This window comes from Chanodichthys erythropterus, chromosome 7 (genome assembly GCF_024489055.1).
Source record: "Chanodichthys erythropterus isolate Z2021 chromosome 7, ASM2448905v1, whole genome shotgun sequence".
NCBI lineage: Eukaryota > Metazoa > Chordata > Actinopteri > Cypriniformes > Xenocyprididae > Chanodichthys > Chanodichthys erythropterus.
Genome location: NC_090227.1, coordinates 38,365,935 through 38,387,896, shown reverse-complemented (window position 1 = coordinate 38,387,896; position 21,962 = coordinate 38,365,935). Strand labels below are relative to the sequence as shown.

The window sequence follows — 21,962 nt, the reverse complement described above, 5'->3', positions numbered from 1 at the left end:
CCAGTTATTACCCACCTGTTTACGTCCACTTAAGCCATAACCGACTGTATTCACGCGAGATACTCCACATGATGGACATTTAGACATCTGTGTGCACGTGTATTTGACTATTCAGACGCGTGGAAAACTGATCGCGCGCGCGACAGACAGAGAGAGAGAGAGAGAGCGCGAGAGAGAGAGAGAGAGCGCTTCTGTTGTGTGTCATTCAGCGCAATTCCGCCTATCCCTCCTTCACTAACTGCATGTAAATAACGAATTGTGTGATTGGATTGTAATTTTGTGCTACGACGATCTTCGACGACCATTTGGCTGTAAACTTAAATTATATTCAACTCGCCAAAGTGGCTAGTGGGAGTGGCTGTCATCAAGCCCTGCATGTAAGTGTTTTGACAGTGAGAATATTGATTACTGTAAATAATTAGAGCAATGTTATTAAAGCATAAATTGGTTTAATATAATTGTATAGTCCCTTCACATATTTGTTTTTTAAAATTAATTTTATTTTAGCAACCAGATATCACTTATTAGACTCAATAATACACCTCTTTGCGGATGTCTGCTTGCATGAGTAATATAAATAACACTCATTTAATTTTTGAGAGCATAAACATAACGCTGGTATCACATTCACTAACCTGTCGCTCTTTAAATTCTCTGTACAAATCGGGATGTTTGGCAAGTTGGATGCTCCCTTCGCTTGCGTTATTTTGTAACGTATTTTGCAGACGGGCTTTGTGGTGTCCGTGGGCTTGCCCTGACTGTCGGCAATGTAAGCAAAATAATGCCATATTTTGCTTTGTGCATCTGCCGTTGCGCAGTTGACAGGAATAAACACACACTCAATGTGCCTCAGAAGCAGCGCGCTGCACACACACTGCTCCCTGCTGTCGCACATTAGGAAATACAGCTGGCACTCAAAGTACCGGTACTAATAAAATGAAGAACCGTACCGTTTCTAAAAGCAGGGTATCGCGATACCTTTCTAGTACCGGTATATCGTGCAACACTAGTTTTAACCCAGCGAATGGGCTGTTTTAACCCAGCGGTTGGGCTGTTTTATCTCAGCGGTTGGATTGTTTTATCCCAATGGTTGGGTTGTTTTAACCCAGCGAATGGGCTGTTTTAACCCAGCGGTTGGATTGTTTTAACCCAGCGAATGGGCTGTTTTATCCCAATGGTTGGATTGTTTTAACCCAGCGAATGGGCTGTTTTAACCCAGAAAATGGGTTGTTTTAACCCAGCGGTTGGGCTGTTATATCCCAACGGTTGGATTGTTTTAACCCAGCGAATGGGCTTTTTTAACCCAGCGGTTGGGCTGTTTTATCCCAGCGGTTGGATTGTTTTATCCCAATGGTTGGATTGTTTTAACCCAGCGAATGGGCTGTTTTAACCCAGCGGTTGGGCTGTATTATCCCAGCGGTTGGATTGTTTTATCCCAATGGTTGGATTGTTTTAATCCAGCGAATGGGCTGTTTTAACCCAGCGGTTGGATTGTTTTAACCCAGCAAATGGGCTGTTTTATCCCAGCGGTTGGATTGTTTTAACCCAGTGAATGGGCTGTTTTAACCCAATGAATGGGTTGTTTTAACCCAGTGGTTGGATTGTCTTAATTCATCGAATGGGTTATTTTAACCCAGTGGTTGGGTTAAATGTTTGCCCAACCTGCTGGGTAGTTTTATTTAACTATATTTTAACTCAACTATAGTTAAAAGAATACTGTATCGCTTGCTTAAAATCAAACCAAAATATGTTGTAAGTTAAAATTTTTTTAACGTTTTTTTAATAAGTTTAATGAAAAATAATGAAACAGTAAATGTTCACCTTTTGATTATTATTGTTGCCTCTAGTCATTTTAAGCCAGACATATGTAATTTTTAAACAATAGTTAAGTTAAATAAAACTGCCCAGCATGTTGGACAAAGATTTAATCCAGCCGCTGGGTTTGTCCATTTTCAACCCAACTTGCGTGTATATCATTCTAAAAATGCTTTATATGTATACATAAAGTTACAATTGTTTCAGAGGTAGCTCACTGTAAAATCCCATACTTTGTCTTTTGCAATTTTTTAATATTTTATGTGTCTGGGCTGCTCCACGTGCATATGTGGTCATGACTAATTTATCCAGAGGATTTTTCCCTGTTATATCAAGAGACGGAAAATACCAGCAGCCTTCATGTCAATTCTGCATAAATAATTGATTTGCTAAGTTCGAGTAATTACTGCACTGTGTGAATATAAATCCATGAATTATAGTTGTAGCTTCTAATCCAGTCTTTCATAGTCCTAATTTGTTCTTTATCAACCTGAGTAATTGTAGATTTCAAACAGATTAAGGGTGCATGCGTTTTAAAAGTCCTCGGGGGTTTATTAAAGACACAGTAGGCTTGTCTCAATGTCAGAATCAAATAGTGTAAAGATTTTCTTTTGTGATGAGGATCTGTGAAATCTGCAGACCTGAGAAAAATGGCCCACTGTGATTGGTGGAATGGGACCATGTGGGCTGTCGGGGGTCAATTTATGATTTCCCAGCGGGGAGAAGGTTATGTTTACTCAGGATGTGGTTGGCTCCTGCAGCTAGCATGCTTTATCTGTGAGCTGCTGGAATATGTGAGCGTTGCTTCACAATCACATATTCCATGCATCAATAAATTGATCCAAGGGAAGCACACTAACTTGAGATCTCTCTCTTTTTTAAAAAGATAAAGCTTAGATTTTGTCACTCTGTCCAGTGAGCAAGACATGAAATGGCTTTAGCCTGAATGTTCCCTAAATGATTAGCCCATGTATCATGTGGTGCCCAAAAAACAGTTTTCTCAGTGAGTGTTTTTATTGATTTCCCTCCTACCAGACAGTGAGTCTGAAAAAAAAAGCAGCCGCCTTCCCTCAGGAAATGTCTAAATTTCACACAGTCGTAATGTTGCACTTGAAGGATTTCAACAGACATTTTGACGCTAAGACGCTTAGCGTTCCTTTGCGAAGATTTAGCTCTGCAGCAGGTGATTTTTAACTGCAAAGAAGTTGCTGGAGATCTTAAAATAGAGCCGATGGAAGGGGGTGTCCTCCACTGAGTTCACATCCATGTTGCACTACGGTAGGATTGTGTGTCCCCTAACACTGAGCAAGGTCAGGGAATCTCTGGAGGAGTGCTGTTTAGTTTGGCTGAAGCTATGGCTCATATGGCCCTGCGTGTAGCATTGTTAGCTGAGTGGGCTTGACACAGTCTTTGTCTTATTGCTGTATTGTTTCTCTCTCACACATTCACAAACTATAAACCAGGACAAAGGCCTCTGAAAGGACAGACATAGTGTGCGTAGTAAATTTTGTGTCTGAGCATTACATTGAGCAATAAATCAGTTCTGTTAATTATAAACCTCAACTCTCTTTAAAAAACCTGCTTAATACAGCTGGTTTACACTGGCCAAAAGTGCCCTAAAGTGCCCCAAACCCCTCTAAAACTAATCAACAGACAAGTCTGACCAAGCTGGGCGACCAGCTAAGACCAGCAATCCAGCTTAGGATGGGATAAGATGTTCTTTTTAAGTGTGGAAGTGACTGATTTGAAGCACTACATAGGCAGGAATCCTGTGCATCATGCAAATAACACTCTGCACATAAAATGCATGCGAGAGTCAAATGATTTCAATTTTTAGCTGAAATAAAACCAGCCTAAGCTGGTTTGGATGGTTTTGGTTGATCTCCCAATTTGGTCAGGCTGCTCTGTTGTTTGTTTTTTAAAAGATTTGGGGCTTTTAAAACAATGCTTTCCAGGAATTAATAAATTATTTTAATAATGGATTTGGGTTGAAAATGGACAAACCCAGTGGTTGGGTTTTATTTAACCCAACTATTTAAAAATGACTATATGGCTGGCTTAAAATGAACCCAAAATAGGTTGGAAATTAAAAATCAGACACATAATTACTAGAGGCAACAAGAATAATCAAAAGGTGAGCATTTATTAATAGGCAATTTTAAGAAATGTTTGTTTAATTATTATTCATTAAACATATTAATAAATGTTAATTTCCGACATATTTTGGGTTCATTTTAAGCAAGCAATACAGACATTCCCCCAAGAATCTTTGCGTTCCCCAAAGGAAACTTTGCGCTCGCTGGCAAAGAACACAAAAGTTTTGTGAGCAAACACAAAGTTTTGCGAGTGAACGCAAAATTTCTCGGCGAATGCAAAAGTATTACAATATATTTTGTCCTCCTATTTCATATTTTTCCCATCACCATGTCCCTTTGCTTTGTCAGTAAGTTCTATCAAATTATTTGTCTTAAAGTTGGCATGAAACGGAAGTTGTGATAGTCTTTTCTACTCTACTGTATGTGACATATGTCCAAGTGAAATGGCTTTTGAACGAAAAAATGCAGGGCAGGACTTGGTTTTGACTATCGGGAATTGATTGAATGATTGTGGTTTGCTATTGGTTGATCTCATGTGAGTGACAGGTTGTCCCGCCCTCACATCAGTAGACGTCATCAGAGAAGAGGAGATGTTGCTGCAAGAGGAAGGGGATGTTACTTTGATTAAAGATTACGAGGGCATGTGAATTAAAAATAATGATGTGCACGGATAAATCATTTAAAATAAATACTGCAATTTTGATTTCATGACTGAAAGATTGTGTCGCAAAGGTGAATGTAGATCATAAATGATCTGTTTTGTGTTTAAAGGATATTGTAAAAATATTAGTTAGAAGAAGACAGTATATTCATAATACATGACGTCATTGCACAGAGAAAGTCTCTAAAAACTCCAGTAAGACCATGTTTTTTATCTGCAGCACTGTGCTTCCTCTTTGTGTGTGTGTGTTCTTGGCAGTAATATGAATATTAAGAACTAATATTGACTTCCAAAGATTTTTTTAGTCACAGTTCATTGCTTGCCCAGGTTCATTACTCTCAACTGTGCTGAAACAAAACAGATGCTCCTTTTACAGGCTCAACAGCGCTAGAGTAAATAAGCCTGGCTACACTTTTTTCAAGACATGTCCTGGTTATTGAAACCCATTTTTTGGGCCATCCACTTTTGCCTCATACCATGCAACAGTGTGCCAAAGTTGAAAAGAAAAAGCTGCAGCAAATCTTTTTTTGTTTTCATTTGATAGAGTGGTTTAGTGTTTTATTTGAAGCCCCCCTGAGGTCTGGCTCAAATACAAGACTTCTGTTTGCTCTTGGCCTTTCTGAATGACTTGAATGACAAGTCATTTCCCTGAGCTGTGTCCTCACCACAGGGACGTACCACACTGAACAGGGAGATGGAGGTCAAGTGCAACCGTTCTTGAGCTATGTGCTTGGCCAAATATTTCTTTTGTGTTTTAAACAAAACTTGTTTGTTGTCTCACACCTCAAGGTCAGTTTGTTCTGAAATTCCAGCATGTTTTGCTGAATGCAGGTATTGCCATACCTAAAAAATCAGATCGTATGTCATCACCGCTCATGAATAGGGAAGCACTTAACTGACACAGCTATTGTCTGTTAATTATTTTTACTGACAGGAGGGGGAAGTTGGGGAGGAGGGAGGACAAATGATCTATTACACACTGCCAGGGGAATCGTCCTGGCAGACACATGAAAGCAAATCATAGTTCATTGATATGGACATTTAGAGCCACCTGAGGAGAAGTTGGTCGCAGCTGACTCTCTTTCTCTGTTTCAGCAGACATTTCTCAACTCAATATTTCATATTTAGAAAAGATATATTGTGTACAGCACACTTTCAGACAGTGTTTTGCAACAAGTGTTTGGCAATATCTTGAAATTGTTAAGATCTAATGTTGTATTTCTGTTAGGATTACATCAATTATCAAGTTTGGTGCTGAAATAAAGAAGTCAACACTTATTACACTGATTATAATCCTTTAAAACCTTAATACTAGTATAATACTAGAGTAGTAGTAGTAGTAGTAGTATAAGTATACTCTAATAAATTATATTATTGTTTTATTTATATATATATATATATATATATATATATATATATATATATATATATATATATATATATATATATATATATATATAATATGATTTCTTGTTTTTGGCAGCAAACCCACCAGATGGGTTTGGTGCACACATGGATAAAAAGCACCCCATGCCCACGGTTAAATATACTGCTGGATCTTTAATGTTGTGGGACTATTTTTCTGCTGGAGGTCCTGGACATCTTGTTCAGATACATGGCTTCATGGATTCTATCAAATACCAACAGATAAAAAAATCAAAACCTGACCGCTTCTGCTAGAAATCTTATAATGGGCCGTGATTGGATCTTCCATCGGGACAATGATCCAAAACAAACATCAAAACCAACACAAAAATGTGTCACTGAGCACAAAATGATGGCCATCCCAGTTCCCTGACCTGAAACCTAAAGAGAATGAATGGAGTGAACTGAAGAGAAGAAGCACCAACATGGAGCTGGAATCTGAAGGATCTGGAGAGATTCTGTATGAAGGAATGGTCTCTGCTTGTCAGGTGTTCTCTAAACTCATCAGGCATTTTAGAAGAAGACTTAAGGTACGTTCACACTTGTAGTTCGGTTCGTTTGGTTCATTTGGTCCGGACCAAAGAAGAAAAAAAAACATTTAGTCCTGGTCCAATTAGCGTTCAGATTGGCAATTTTATCACCGAACCAAAAGATACCGAACCTTAAGGCATAGGGATACATTCACAACCTGATTGGTCGGATTTTATGACGTATTGCCTATTTTGAGACGGAACTTACCCAACATGCAGAACAGTGCTGTTTGCTGAGGTAAATGCCCTTGTTGTGTGTGTGTAGCGGTGCTTAGCCTGCATGTGATGGTATTTTGGACAGCTGGGAACTCGTGAAGAGCTTATAAAATGTGCAAAGTAGTCAAAATAGCGGCGGGAATCCATTCGTCACACACAAATGATCTGCTGCGTGGAGACGCGCGTCTGATGCCTGTGATGGGCAAACTCGCGACTATGACGAGAAAAACCGGCATGCGTGAGGATTCTGTCCTATTTGGGGTCTCGTCTTCCTGTTTTTGGTCCGTACATGTCTTTGGTCCGTGTTGCGTTCATATATCATTCGAACCGCACCAGAGTTCGTTTGGAAGCGGACCGAGACTCATCTTTTCATCGGTCTCGGTCCGCTTGTTTGGTGCGCACCAGGGTTCGGATGGCAGCGTTCACATATGTACAAATGAACCGCACTAACAGAGCAATCGCACCAGGGTTCGTTTTAATCAAACCAAACATGACAAGTGTGAACGCACCCTTAGAGCTGTTATCTTGGGAAAAGGACGTTGCGATAATTGGGTGCCAATAATTGTGGCCAATGTGAACTAGAGAAAAACATTTATTTCATAATGAGCTTTTCCCATCATTTTCAAGTTTTTACTTCAATGATAGGTTAGAATTTTGTAAATTTTTTTAATGAAAGATTAAAAGGATAAACAATGCAGATTTATTTTCACAGCTGCCTTTGCTCATATTTACTAAGCAAATTAAAAATAGATTGATTAAAATAGTCAGGGCCGATATATCCTGTCAATCAAAAGAGGGCAGGAAAATGCACTGCATTTGGGCTTTGTGTAAAGAAATGATGTTCAATATTAATATAAATTATATGAATTAATAACATTAAGAAAGTTATGAAATATTAATGTAAACTTCAGAATTTAGTTAATGTGTGTTAATATTAATTTGAGTAATGTGTTTGTTTGTAAGTGATACCAGTTACTCTGAAACAAGTTGATGAAATGGAGAGAATAAAGTTTTTATTTGCATTTCTTTCAAAATATTATTAAAAATATGATTCATTATTAATTATAATGAAATTATCATTAATTTAAAAGAAGGTATAAAAGGCAGAACCCCCAAACTATCGGTATCGGCAGATATCACTCTGAATAATATAATGTATATGTAAAATTAATATTTAACAATTAAACAAACAGCATATGATAATTAATATATATATATATATATATATATATATATATATATATATATATATATATATATAATATAATATATATTCTGTTTTTTTAATTGTTAAATATGAATTTTGTTTCACCAACAAACTTGGTATGATAAAAATATAAACTTTTATCATAATATATATATAATAGAATAATATATATAATGTAATAATAATTAGTTTGTTCCAGCACCAAACTGAATATTCTCCTGAATATAATCCTAACAGAAATGCAACCATTTATTTTTTCTAGCTGACTACCAGAAATGCAGTGTTTGCATGAACTTTCTACTAATAACGAGGTTCACAAGCAGAGAAGAGACAGAAACGAAAGGCCTGAGGGCTCTTGATGAGTACTGGCGTCTACACACGCTGATGGCAGAGCTTGTAAGGTTTTATGAGGGTTGGACATTAGTCATCCAGATGAAAGTAAATGTGAGAAGTTTTTGATCTTTCACCAGTCAGAATTTAATCTGAATCCCAGGAGGCATCCTCCCTCAAATATGCTGGAAAAAAAGATTACTGCCACTATATATGAAATGAATTTTCATGATTTACATACTGCATGTCACACAGTAAACTTGAGCATTTTAAAGCAATGTGATGTACCAGTTTCACTTTCTGACTGACCTGTAATCAGTGTTCCGACTCTGTAATCGGTGTAACCTGTAATTAGTGTTTACTGAGAAAACTGGTCTGTAGAGAATACTAACAGACATTTAGTTACTGAAGTTATGGTTTATCAATCTATAAAATATATCAGGATCTGAATCAAAATTGATTTGACTATACACTTAATCAATAACAACAAAAGGCTGTATTTAAACATGCACATTCAGCACATTGCAGACTAAAGCTGTAATCAATGTTGTGCTTTATTCAACATAAGCTAAGCATCTTTATTTGTCTCATTCTCATAATCCTGTTCAGAAGGAGCTTTGCCGTCCCCTCCTGCGGTGTTGGCTATCTGTCAGTCTCTGTACAGAGACACAATTGTTGATTCAGATTTAGAGAGGAGAATGGCTCTTCACATCAGAACAAACTCAATGTCAAACCTATGCACTATTTCTTGCCGTTCTCAGGATGAGAATGTGCTTGCCAAAGCAATATTCTTTGCAAAAAGAGCTACATTCATGATTTCACACATTAAGTATGTTTGCAATACCCATTCAAATCTATAGAGGTCAGAATAACTATTTGTCCCTGATGAGAATATTGATGCTCAGGTTATTTTGGACTTTATTTTTCATGACTTGTTTATATATTTATTATTAAAACAAAATAAAATATTATACTTAAATACATGTAAATTGAGAAATTTTATTCAAATATTTAAGAAAATGATCATTACTTTGCTGGTTTACAAGACTTAAAGGTCAGTTCAACCAAAAATAAAGATTTGGTAACACTTTATTTTAAGGTGACGTAGTTACTACATGTACATATTATAGTAAATACAAGTAACTAACCCTAATTCAAACCTGTTAGCAGTTTATTTTACAGTCCTGTTGCACATGTACATACTTTGTACTTATTATAGCAATTACAATAACTGGGTTATAACTAGGTACTAACCCTGAACCTAAACCTAATCTTAACCCATGTAGGGACCTTATACCAGTACTTTCTTAGGTAACTACACTTTTAGTACATGTACTGTAAAATAAAGTGTAACCCCAAACCCTAACCATAGCCTTATAGTAGTTCATTAATATTACTCAGTATATATTTGAATAAGTACAATGTAACTATGTCTCCTTAAAACAATGTGAAACCAAAGATTACATTTATTTAAAAATAAAAATAAAATAATTTACTCCTGTATGACTTTTTTTTTTTCTTCTGTGGAACACAAAACAAGGTATTTTGAAGAATGTTTCTGCTCATATAATGAAATTCAGTGGGGTCCACCATTGCATTGGACCCTGTTGATTTTTTGTATGGCCAAAATACACTTATTTAAAAAAGAAAAAAAATTATTTTGTGTTTTGCAGAAGAAGAAAAAAGAAGTCATACAGGTTTGGAAGGACATGACGATGATTTTTTGGTGAACTATCCCTTTAAAGATGTCAGTTCTGAATAATATAAACAACTGTAATCTGTGTTCCAATTTAGGGGATTACAAACCCCCTATAGAGAGATTAACAGAGCCGAAAACTTTTGAGCCAATGCTTCCCCTTGCTGGGTGCACATGAAGCCCTGGGAGTTTAACTTCAGATGACAAATGAGACAGAGGGGACCGCAGCAAAGCTGTCTGTAAGATGTTCACGCCACATCAGTCAACCAAGAGGTTCGGAGGGGGGAAAATACACTCGAGTGATCTGTGTGGCGCTGATGAAGTTTGCATTCTGAATTTAGCCGCTCGTAGGTCAAATGACAAAATCTTTATGTATGAACACATATTCACGATTAACTACGACTTTTGTCTCAATAAACTCCTAATTTACTGCTTATTAATAGTTAGCAAGGTAGTTGTTTTAGTTGTTAAGTTTAGGTATTGGGTAGGATTAAGGGATGTAGAATAAGCCATTATAAAACATGCAGAATAAGACATTAATAAGTAATAATCAACCAATATGTAAACTAATATACAACTAGTTAAAAGTGAGAATTGTTCCCCATACTGAAGTGTTACTAAATCTTTATATGCAAGTCTAAACAAAGTCATTCACGTTTTGGTTTATATGTCATACAGGAAGTTCTGTCAATGTTTGATTACAAAAAATGTGATTGAACAAAAGTCTGCAAATAACAAAAAAATGTAAATTAAATGATTGACAGCTAAATACAAACTTGATGATGGGAAGGAAGTGGATGGAAATGATTTTAGCCCACCAAAATGCATCACGACTGAGGAGAAGTGAATTTAAGAAATTGTTTATTTTTTCACATATTTTTTAAGGTTACATTTTGAATTGATTATTATTCTGGCATACACTCTTAAAAAATAATTCGCATTGATTGTTCCATAAAGAACATTTTACATCAGTGGAACATTTCCATTCCACAAAAGGTTCTATATAGTGGAAATAATCTTTAGATTATTATAATGTTCTTCACACTAAGAAAAAAACAATGGTTCTTTTAAGAAATGTCCATATAGTGGAAATAATCTTTAGATTATTATAATGTTCTTCACACTAAGAAAAAAACAATGGTTCTTTTAAGAAATGTCCATAGAAAGGTTCTTTGGGGAACCAAAAAATGGTTCTTCTATGGTATCACTGCAAAAAAACGTCTTTTGGAACCTTTTTTAATAGTTTTTTAATGTCTTTTGGAACCATTTTAATAGTGTTTTCTGTGACATTACACACTCTAAAAAAGGCTGGGTTAAAAACAACCCAAATTGGGTTGAAAATGGACAAACCCAGCAATTGGGTTGTTTTAATCAACATGTTGGGCAGTTTTATTTAAACTAACTATTGTTTAAAATTTGGATATGGCTGGCTTAAATTGAACCCAAATTAAATTGGAAGTTAAAAACCCGCCTAATAATTACTGAGGCAAAAATAATAATCAAAAAGTGAACAGTTATTAATAAGCAATTTAATAAATGTTAATTGTTTAATTATTATTGATTAAACTTATTAATCAATATATTCATTTATTAAACATATAAATAAATGTTAATTTCCAACATATTTTGGGTTAATTTTAAAGGATTAGTCCACTTTTAAATATACTTACAGAACGAACGCGGCGCCAATTAAATTTTTTTCCGTAAGTTGAATAGGGAAGGCGTAGAACATTCAAGCGTTTTGAAGAATGCGGAAACGGGAAGTATGTTCAAGGCGATATTTTGTGTTTATAAAGCATAAACGGTTGTATTTTTTTCGAAAATGACTGATCGTTTCGCTAGATAAGACCCTTATTCCTCGTCTGGCATGGATTAAAGCCCTTTGAAGCTGCACTGAAACTGTAATTTGGACCTTCAACCTGTTGGTAGCAGTTGAAGTCCACTATATGGAGAGAAATCCTGGAATGTTTTCCTCAAAAACCTTGATTTCTTTTCGACTGAAGAAGGAAAGACATGAACATCTTGGATGACATGGGGGTTAGTAAATTATCCGGAAAAGTTTATTTAAAAGTGGAATAATCCTTTAAGCAAGCAATACAGTCATTTTTAAACAATCGCTGGGTTTGTCTAATTTCAACCAAACTGGGGTTGTTTTTAACCCAGCATTTTTAGAGTGCACTTTTCACTTTTTTCTGTCCCTTTTCTTTCTTATGTTACACTTTATTTCGATGGTCCACTTTAGACATTCTACTAACTGTAAGTAACTTTGCAACTACCTGTCAACTAACTCTCATTAGAGTATTAGTAGACTGTTAGGTGTTAGGATTCGGGTTGACATGTAGTTGCAAAGTACACTTGCACTTACTTGTAGTCATGTTGGGGACCATCAACAAAAAGTGTTAGCAGATATTAAGCATATAGTCTACTAATGAGAGTTAGCTGCGTAGCCAGACCTTCAGACTGAAGGCAGAAGGAAAATCCAGTGTTTAGTGGATCCTGATAAGCACTGATTGTCACAGTTGTAAACACAATGATTTTCTTCTTCCATGAGGGGGTTTAGTGTCACGACAGCTTTGTTTCCAAACAAAAATTTCATCATGAAGCTTCGAAGCTTTACAAATCTTTTGTTTCGAATCAGTGGTTCGGAGCGTGAATTAAAGTCACGCCCCCCAGTGGTGACCCATTTAAATTTCAAAACACTTATGACGTAACGAAGCCTCGTTTACCGAAATCACGTGACTTTTTGCAGTTTGATACCTGTTTGATACACGCTCCGAACCACTGATTCGAATCAAAAGATTCGTAAAGCTTCGAAGCATCATGAAATCGTCCATCACTAGATATTGTTGAATAAAGTTGTTATTGTGGTTTTTGGGCACACAAACATATTCTTGTCGCTTCATAACATTAAGGTAGAACCAATGTAGTCACATGAACTGTTTTAATTACGTCTTTAGTAGCTTTCTGGGCATATGAAAGTATTAATTATCTTGCTGTTAATGCAGGCCTCACTGAAAAATATTTTAATTTGTGCTCCGAAGATGAATGAAGGTCTTATGGGTGTGGAACGACATGAGGATGAGTAATTAATGACAGAAATTTCTTTTTTGGGTGAATGAACCCTTTAAAGAACACGATACACGCGTCTCCCGGAAATCCTATAGAATTCAACCAATCAAATGATGACTTCAGAACTCCTGATGTGTTTCCCATTTTGCGTGCCATACGCATCAGACGTTCAGCCAACGGTCTGTGGGCGTGAAATCTGGAGCTAGTTGACATGTAGTTGCAAAGTTACTTATAGTTTGTATAATGTCTGAAGTGGGCCATCAAAATAAAGTGTTACGCTTTCTTTTTTAAATAGATTTAACAGGTAACTACAATCAGTTGGTTTCTAAATGACATGCGTAATGGTAGACCAGGGCTGACTGGTATAAAGGGGTGGAGTCCCAGTCGGCATCTGGCGTCTGTAAGTAAGAGGCTGATAAGTGGCTCAGCTCTGCTTCCCGGCTCTCTTGACATGCTTATGTCTGCATTTGGCTCGTCCCCCGTCTCCTAATGACGGCATCCCGAAGCCTGACACCCCAAACCTACCATTCCATCTGCCTGCTTAGCATTTCCCCTCAATACATAATTAGCAGCACTATTTCAGTCACAGGGATTCCCAACTGTGACTGTTCCTCTATTGCGCTCTGTAGTTCTCTTCCCTTGTTAACTGGGGCATGATTAGACGATCTGTCACTGAGATCTTTCAGTTGTTCTAGCACCATCCGTTTTAAGCATTTAAGTGACATTTTAAGGACTGGTTTTAACACCAGTGTGTCTTGTTGAACAACTCACATAGAACTCTCTGGCTTAGGCTGTGAGTGGAAAAACTGTTTATGGAGAAGGCTTTGTAATGCATAAGGTCAATGAATATTGTCGCTCATGCTAGAAGGTGATTGTCACTCAACCAGGAATAACACTGTTCACTGAAGGTGTTGTAACCTGAGCCGAGTGCCGGCAGTGATAGTTGATCTTTAGGAGTATTTAGTTTCAAATAATGACCTTTTTGGACTACACTATGGTGTCTTACCGCACATATGATGTTTTATAAATGTTAATTAATATCTCTTGTGGGACTGTAACATCACAGGCAAGGCAAGTTTATTTAGCTATTTCATACACAGAGGTAATTCACCTTACATAGCCATTATAACTAGTTATAATGGCTTATAAATAGTTTTTTTTTAACTTTAAAATGATTAAAATTATTGATTAATTATTATTATTATAATATAATGATTTTATATTATTGAATATAATTATATTTAATATAATTTCATTGTAAATTATAAAAATAATTATGATAATTTAAATAATTTATTATAATAATTTAAATCATTTAATCATCAACATTGAAGGGGCTAAAAAATATGAAAATATTTGCTTAATTTTTAGGATAAAAGTTTTTAAGCATACATTTAGCCCGTCTATAATAATAATAATATTTTTTTAAATTTAATATAATAATTATTTAATAGAATTATATTTCATATATTTTACATTTTAAATTATTTATAATAATAATAATAATAAGAAGAAGAAGAAGAAGAAGAAGAAGAAGATCATTTAAATTGTTTATAATAATAATTATAATAATAATTTAAATAATTTAATCATCAACATTGAGGTGGATAAAAAATATGAAAATATTTACTTTTTTAGGATAAAATGTTTGGATAGTGGTCGGTCAAATTTTCAAAGTTTTTAAACTTTTAGTCTGTCTGTAATAATAATAATAATAATAATAATTAATTAAATGTAATATAATTATTATTTATTATTTATAATATAATTATATTCCATATAGCTTACATTTTTAATTATTTATAATAATAATAATAAGATAAATTAAAATTGTTTATTATAAAAATTATAATAATAATTGAAATAATTTAATTATCGACATTGAAAAATTTGAAAAAATATGAACTTTTTTAGGATACAATTTTTAGTATAGTGGTAGATCAAAGTTTCAAAGTTTTTAAACGTTTACATTTAGTCTACCTGTAATAATAACAATAATGATAATAATGTAAAGAAAATAATTATTTATTTATTAATTTTCCTTTTATTATTCATTAAATTATTTATTTATTATTAATATAATTAAATGAACAATTCTGTTCATAATTGAATTTAATCATAAATATCCCCCTTCAAATATTAAGGATAGTGGTCGATCGTTGTTTTGCAAAGTTCTTAAACTTTCGCATTTACATGTCCCCCAACATCGAATATTTAATTATTTTGTTGTTCGTAAGTCTTTCGTATCATAAACTAAACTCTTGCTCTGCCCCTAAAGAAGACATAAAATGATTTATTATAAATGCTTTCATCTAGTTCTGTTGCATTAATCATTTAAGCTCATAAAAATGATTATTGTTCAAACTTCAAGTTTAAGTAAAACTGAAACTAAAGGTTATCAAGAAATCGTTTGGTTTCTCTTCAAGTCTTTGTAATGATTATCAAGGGCAGTGCTGTCTCTCTCTCTCCTTCTCTTACTATGAGCGTGAGGGGAGGAGCAGTGATTAAGCCAGAGGGAGGCTTTACTACAGCAGCGTGTCAGATACACACTCAGTCACAGCAGCAGACAGAGCGCGAGTGTGAGCGCTGTACTACCAACCCACATCCAGACCTTTAAACAGCTGATACTGGCAGTCTCAAAGCTGGATCTATTGACAATCCTTAAGGACTCTGATTTCCACTGGGATTTCTTTTTTTCTTGTGAAGAACGTGTTGGGAAAACTGTGTCTGAAAGAGAGTAAGTAGTCAGCGCTACTTGCTTCAGCGCCTTTAACTGGTTGCTGTTAATGATTGATTCGCGTCTGCGGGAAGTGTTTGGTTAGTGTGCAAATGAAAGGGTTTTAAAGCGCCCGCACTCCTGTTAGGCGCTCCGGGCGAGTGGCGTGGCTGCACGGGGGTTTGTTATTGCAAGGGGCTGCTGGGACGGGAGGGATTGAGGGGGAGGGTGTTTGCTGACACAAGACAATCCCTCTACTGTAAGACCTTATCTGCAAGGTGATAGCCGGTTGTAGCGGATCACAGGACAGCGAGCTCAGTCTGCTTCTGTTTGTATGCGTGCCTCAAGTGCCTCAGTTTGTTTGGGTTTGGTTTCAAACGATCAGTTTTGCAGGGTGTGTTTCAGTTTAGGTTGGCCGGTACGAATGAGCTCTTTGGCAGTTTGACTTGGAGAAGCTTAAAGCTCTGTCTCTTGATCTGTGGAGTTAGTATCTTTGCGCACACACTCTGCCAGCAGACAGGAGCGTATATGTGGCAGGCGGCGGTGTCGGCGTGGAGGAACTTTCCATGAACTCTGAACGGGGCTTTGCAAGTGAAGGGAAACATTGGAAAGTGAGAAGTGTTAGGTTCTCCATTAAAAGATCATGTGGATTTGGCATCTTTAGAGATCTGTGATTTGGTCAAGGACATGTAGGGGAGGGAGCACTACAGGTGTTTGTGAGGAAATTAAAACTTCTAGCCTGTTTAGTCATTCATATAGTGACTATCAATGTATTACCACCCAAAGCCTCCCACAGAACTAAATATGAAACCATTTCAATGAAATATGGTCTTTTTTTTTGACATGTGGGTTGGTTTTCTCAGTAAAAAACATTTAGGGTGCAATATTAATTTGAATTACATGGGAAAACCGCATGGAGCACTTAAATTAAGGGAATACCATTGTGAGAAAGAAGTATACTTTAGCATATCTTTACTTATTATGAAGAGTCAACACATCAAAATAAGTGTACTTTTATAAAGCGTGACAAACGATTATTAAAACATGATTTAAAATGTACTTTAAAGTAAAACTTTTAATTTAACATTGTTACGAAGTATAAAACTTGAAAGTGTACTCTAAGTACAATTAAGTGGCCTTTTATTTCATTAATATTATCTGCAAGTTTTAAAAAAATACGAAGTACGCTACAATTTAGTACAATCAAATGTATTTTTTTTCTCAAGGATATTTCACTGCACTGCAAAAAAAATATTTTCATGATTTGTTATCACAAATTTTTTTCTTTTGTCAAATCAACTTAAATAATTAATGTGGTTCAGATAACATAATATTTTGAGTTTCTGTTGATTAAACTAATCGCCTTCATTGTATTAACTCAAATTTTTAATTTCAATGAACTCAAATTTTAAAGCAACCAGGTAACTTACTTTTTTAAGTTAAACCAACAATTCTTTTTTTACATTGTGTTCAAAATGATATTCAAAATGAAAATTTTGTCAATATTTATTCACCCTCATGTCATTCCTAGCCTGTACTACTTTCTTTCTTCTCTGGAATATTCATTATGTTAATATTTTTTAAAATATCAATTGCAAATGTCAATGGGATCCGATCGTGTTGTTTTGGACCCCATTGAATTTCATTGTATGGATAAAACTGTTAAAACATTCTTTAAAATATGTACTTTTGTGTTCGACAGAAGGAAGTTCGGTCTTTAATATGAAGACCCCAGCATTGGTAGTTAGGTAGTCATGGATGACCATATTTATATTCATGTGAGCATATGCACTCAGCGCAAATCTTCACATTAAGTTCATGTCCAATGAGAGATTTCTTTTCTTTTTAGCCAGCAGCTTGTTGGACAGCTGCACACGCAAGATAACCACTCCAGTCTGAGAATTGAAGGGAACGGTAACAAACACAGCAATTTTAGCCATCTTCAAAGAGCCGTTTACAATCTAGACCTACTTCTCTGTGAAGACTTGGAGGGAATGGTAATGTTTGGAAAAGTTTTTGGAAAGTTTGGAGCATGACAGTAGAGGTGTAGAAGTGGAAAAGATGACATGAAAGAAGAGCACCAGGGCTGACTGCACTGTTAGTCTTTGCCCTGTGTTTTTCTTTGGTCTGATCCATAAAGACAGTAGCTGGCAATAGCTTTCTGGCTACAGGAGCCTTGACAATGGTCAGCCTGTGTGAGGCTGTCAGAACGTGTTTGGCTAGTTGGTAAAAACCAGTGCCTGTTATATCAATAGACTGCAGCTTCTGTCACATACAATACAACACCATAAACTACTAGAAAACAGAGTTTATAAGTCAGGGAGTGCATTTGAATGGACATTTGGACAAGTTACCTGGCCCATTTTAAATAACTGCTTTAACATTTTTAAGCTGGTTTGCTGGTCTTACTTGGTCTCCTAACTGGTCTCTTTGCTGGTTTTAGAGGGGTTAAGGGCACTTTTTAAATGCTAGATCTTAAACCAGCAAAGACCAGCTTGGAACAAAAAAGAATAAGATACACAGAAAAAAGGAACCGGCTGACTTTGTAGAAGCAGTCTGTTACATATTAGGTCAAGAGTGAAAGCAGGACAGATGCAAGCCGTATCTCTTCGTAGTATCTTTACGGAATATAAAGCTCCCCATTCTCAGGCCTCTACGCACCACCTGTTTCTCATCCAAGGCATCAGATCCCAAGGCTATTTTTCCAGCTTTAGCTTTGATTCTTCCTGCTTGGCTGGCTACTATATACCTGCCTCTGCATGTGCATGTGTGAGTGTAAGAGATTTTTACCTTGGTTGGATTAAAGAACTGGGTCAGATATCGGCTCTGGTTGTAAAATCAAGGAATGTAAATAAGCACTAGTCTTATTTGCTCCAGATTCTTCTGGCAGGAGCTCAAACTCTGTTGAGTGTTGCGACACACTCTTGAAGGACAAACACAATAACACACAAACGCAATCTCTTTTTTCACGTCAATAACTTCTGACAGTTATAAGTTTATGTGACACTCCCCAACAATCTCTGCTCAAAAAAAACATCTTATGTACTTTGAACGAATTCTTTCTGTAATGCTTGATGTTTTGTATTATTAAAACGAGAAATTGTGCTAAGAATGGTGCTGTATGATTGTGCTATACCTGCTGAAAAAATAGCCTAAGCTGGTTTGCTGGTCTTAGTTGGTCTCCCTGTCTGGTCAGGCTCATCTGTTGGATGGTTTTAAAGAGTTTTTTGGCAACTGATCAGCTAAGACAAGCAAATCACTCTAGGCTGATTTATTATTTTTATTTTATTCAGCAGAGAGAGTTGTATGAGTGTAGGAAAAAAAAAAATTCAGCTTAGTTTGTTGGTCATAGCCATAGACTGTAAAAGGAGATAGATGATGCACCTGCCCTCTCTTCCTTTGTAGTAAGTGAAGCCGCCAATATGGTGCCGACATCTTGAGTCTCAAGTCTGCGCATTGTGAACTTGGAGCCATGATAGGTCCCTCCCACATTCCTGCAAAATCAATTAATAAAGCAGAACAACTCATTATGTCGGTGTGAAATAAACAGTTCTAACAGAAAGACTCGGGAAGCAAAGAAACATTTGAATACGATTTATTCAACAGTTTGAATGTAAATATCAATGATAAATGATAAAGTTCTTTGGCGTAGGCCCCGTCCATAGTACAGTCCAGAGGGTAGCAGATGTTTGCAGATCCTGCCTTAAGATGAAGGCAGGGGCGGAGCCTACCCCCGTTGTATGGACAGGGACCGACCTGGTGGTGGTGGTGGGGAGGATGGGGGTGAACGCTTGGTCTTAGCTGGTCTCTCAGCCTGGTCAGGCTCGCCTATTGTCTGGTTTTAGAGTTGTTTGATTACTTTTCTACAATACCAGTTGACTACCCAGATAAACTAGCTAAAATCCAGCTTGGCCAGGTTGAGAAACCTGAGAGACCAGCTTTTAACCAGCTTAACTGTAGTGTGAAGCACTACATTTCCTTTCCATGATGGCCTTTTGGCTGGTTTTAGAGGGGTTTTGGGTACTCTTTAGCTGGTCAGCCAGTAAGACCAGTTGGCTGCTCAACACCAGTTTGGCCATCTTAAACCAGCAAACCAGTTTAGGCTAGTTTAACAATTTTTCTAAAGCATTGAGAGCTGTATGATTGTGCAATCCCTTCTAAAAACATCTTAAACCAGCCTACGCTGGTTTTGCTGATCTTATATGGTCTCTCAAGCTGGATTTAGAGGGGCTTGTGCACTTTTCAGCTGGTCAGTCTGTAAGACCAGTTTGCTACCTGGCCAGGCTGGGAAACCATCTTAAACTGGCTAAGACCAGAGGTAGTTTGAGTGCTGGTTCAAAGCCAAAGACTGGTTTCAAATCAGTTCTTTGTCTTTCAACACCCGAAGCACAAGCTCTGAAACTGGAAAAGTGGTTTGTAAGTAGCACCAAAACTTGGTCTAGAAGTTTGAAGATTGCTGGTCTAGAAGTGAGAACAGCTTGCGTCAGGGGCTGGGGACAGGGTTACCGTGACCAACAAAGATGAACAGAAACTTTTTTTGATTAGAGCATCTAATCGAGCAAATGGCAGCTCGATTGTAATCTCTGTCTATACAATCATGGTGAGCTGAACGAACACATTGGATTCAGCGTGTTTGGATGCCAATGTAGGTTCGCAAAGCCATGCATAAATACTAAGGCAACGTCCGCCATTGTTAGTGTGTTTGTGTTTAGCGCTGCTGCAGTAGCATTTCTGGGAAAGATTAGAAGTATACAGTGACATAAGACCTGGCTTTGTGGTGGCTCTTTAGGTTCTTAGGAGAACCGGTTTTTAGAAGGTCATTCGAACCAACTCTGAACCGGCAATAGCACTAAAAAAACATCTTAAACCAGCCTTTGTTGGTTTTCTGATCTTAGTTGGCCTCTCAATAACATGCATAACCCACTGAAATAACTAATAAACGCATGATGTGTGGGTGACAGACAGTGGGAACGAGCGTCAGAAGCTCTGGTAGGGTTCATGTATTTGAGTCTTGTAAAGTAGGCAGTATTTGAGGCCTGGGGGGAGAGCAGCCACTGTGTTTTTACTCACTGCTGGGAAGTCTTTAAACATGCGTCTTTAAGGGACGTCACAAGCCTCCCCTCTGGTATTCCCGGTCATACTCTCTCTCTCTCCCAGGGGCTTTTACGTGGGAACTTGCTCTGGAGCTGGAAACAGACCAAAAGTAAGCATTTGCCTGCTTGTCTTTCAGTGGCTTCTGACCCTGATAAGAGAGAGAGCGAGCTGGAAGAAAAAAAAAACTGAAATAAATCCCATCAGCAGAGGGAGCTTTTTGGTATGACACAAAAAGTGAACAAACTTTTGAAATTTGAATGGTCATTCACAGGCACATTTGAAGCAGGCAAGTATGTCTGTTTTCTCAGTCCGCTGCCTGCCGCTGTCACACACACACACTTTGACACCTTCTGTCTCACACCTGTTCTTTCGCGTGTCTGCGTTTCATGTATTATGCAGGTCTATTTTAAACAGACCGGGACATTGAAGCGTGTCCGTGACTCTTACACCAATGAGAATTTGGTATGTGTGTGCGAATCATATGTGTATTAGATTGCATGTGTAGTTAAAATGGCACTCATTAGTTAGTCCAGTTGATTAATGGACTTTAGCCTAGTTGTAACTGCACTGAGGACACTGACACATACACAGACGGCCTGTGATCTGATATCTTCCTAGAGCATTCCAGATTGTGGCCTTTAGTCCACTAATGGCTTCTCTGAGCCTCTCAAGCATACCTTACCCTGACCACGCAGAGATTCACACCACAACTGCTCTGCTCCCCTTCAGCAAGCCACTTTTTAAGCTACGCTACTTTTGTTTTTGTTTTTTCTCCTCTGATACCTGATCTGAGCTGACAGGTTTATTTTGGTGATATTTAATGATTTAAAGTCACTGTAACCTTGTGAATATGTAAGAGTGAGGTGAAGCCTGCTGATCATGTGACAGTGAGAAGGAGTGAAGGGATGCAGCGTTTAACATTTGCTTAGTCAGTGCAGGTCGGGATGCCTGCATGCTAAAGTTTGCACTGCATCAGATAACACTGCAAATACATTGATTTCAGAGATGTTGCACATAGACCAATGTTTCTCAACCTTTTTACTCTTGTTGTCCAACATAATATTTGCATATACAATTGTTCAAGTTGCAATTACATTTACCATTTGT

At 36.9% G+C, this 21,962-nt stretch overlaps 1 protein-coding gene across 3 annotated transcripts in view; it reads left to right on the top strand.

The window, feature by feature from the left end:
* sema4ba (sema domain, immunoglobulin domain (Ig), transmembrane domain (TM) and short cytoplasmic domain, (semaphorin) 4Ba) overlaps window positions 1–21,962 on the top strand; it is a 96,439-nt gene that overhangs the window by 10,420 nt on the left and 64,057 nt on the right. The window contains exon 1 of one of the 3 annotated variants that reach the window (XM_067390477.1): window positions 15,591–15,782. The exons of the other annotated variants lie outside the window; for them this stretch is intronic. The gene's annotated coding sequence lies outside the window, so the exon portion shown is untranslated. Of the gene's footprint in view, window positions 1–15,590; window positions 15,783–21,962 lie in introns of those variants that run through there. 3 annotated transcript variants of the gene reach the window in all.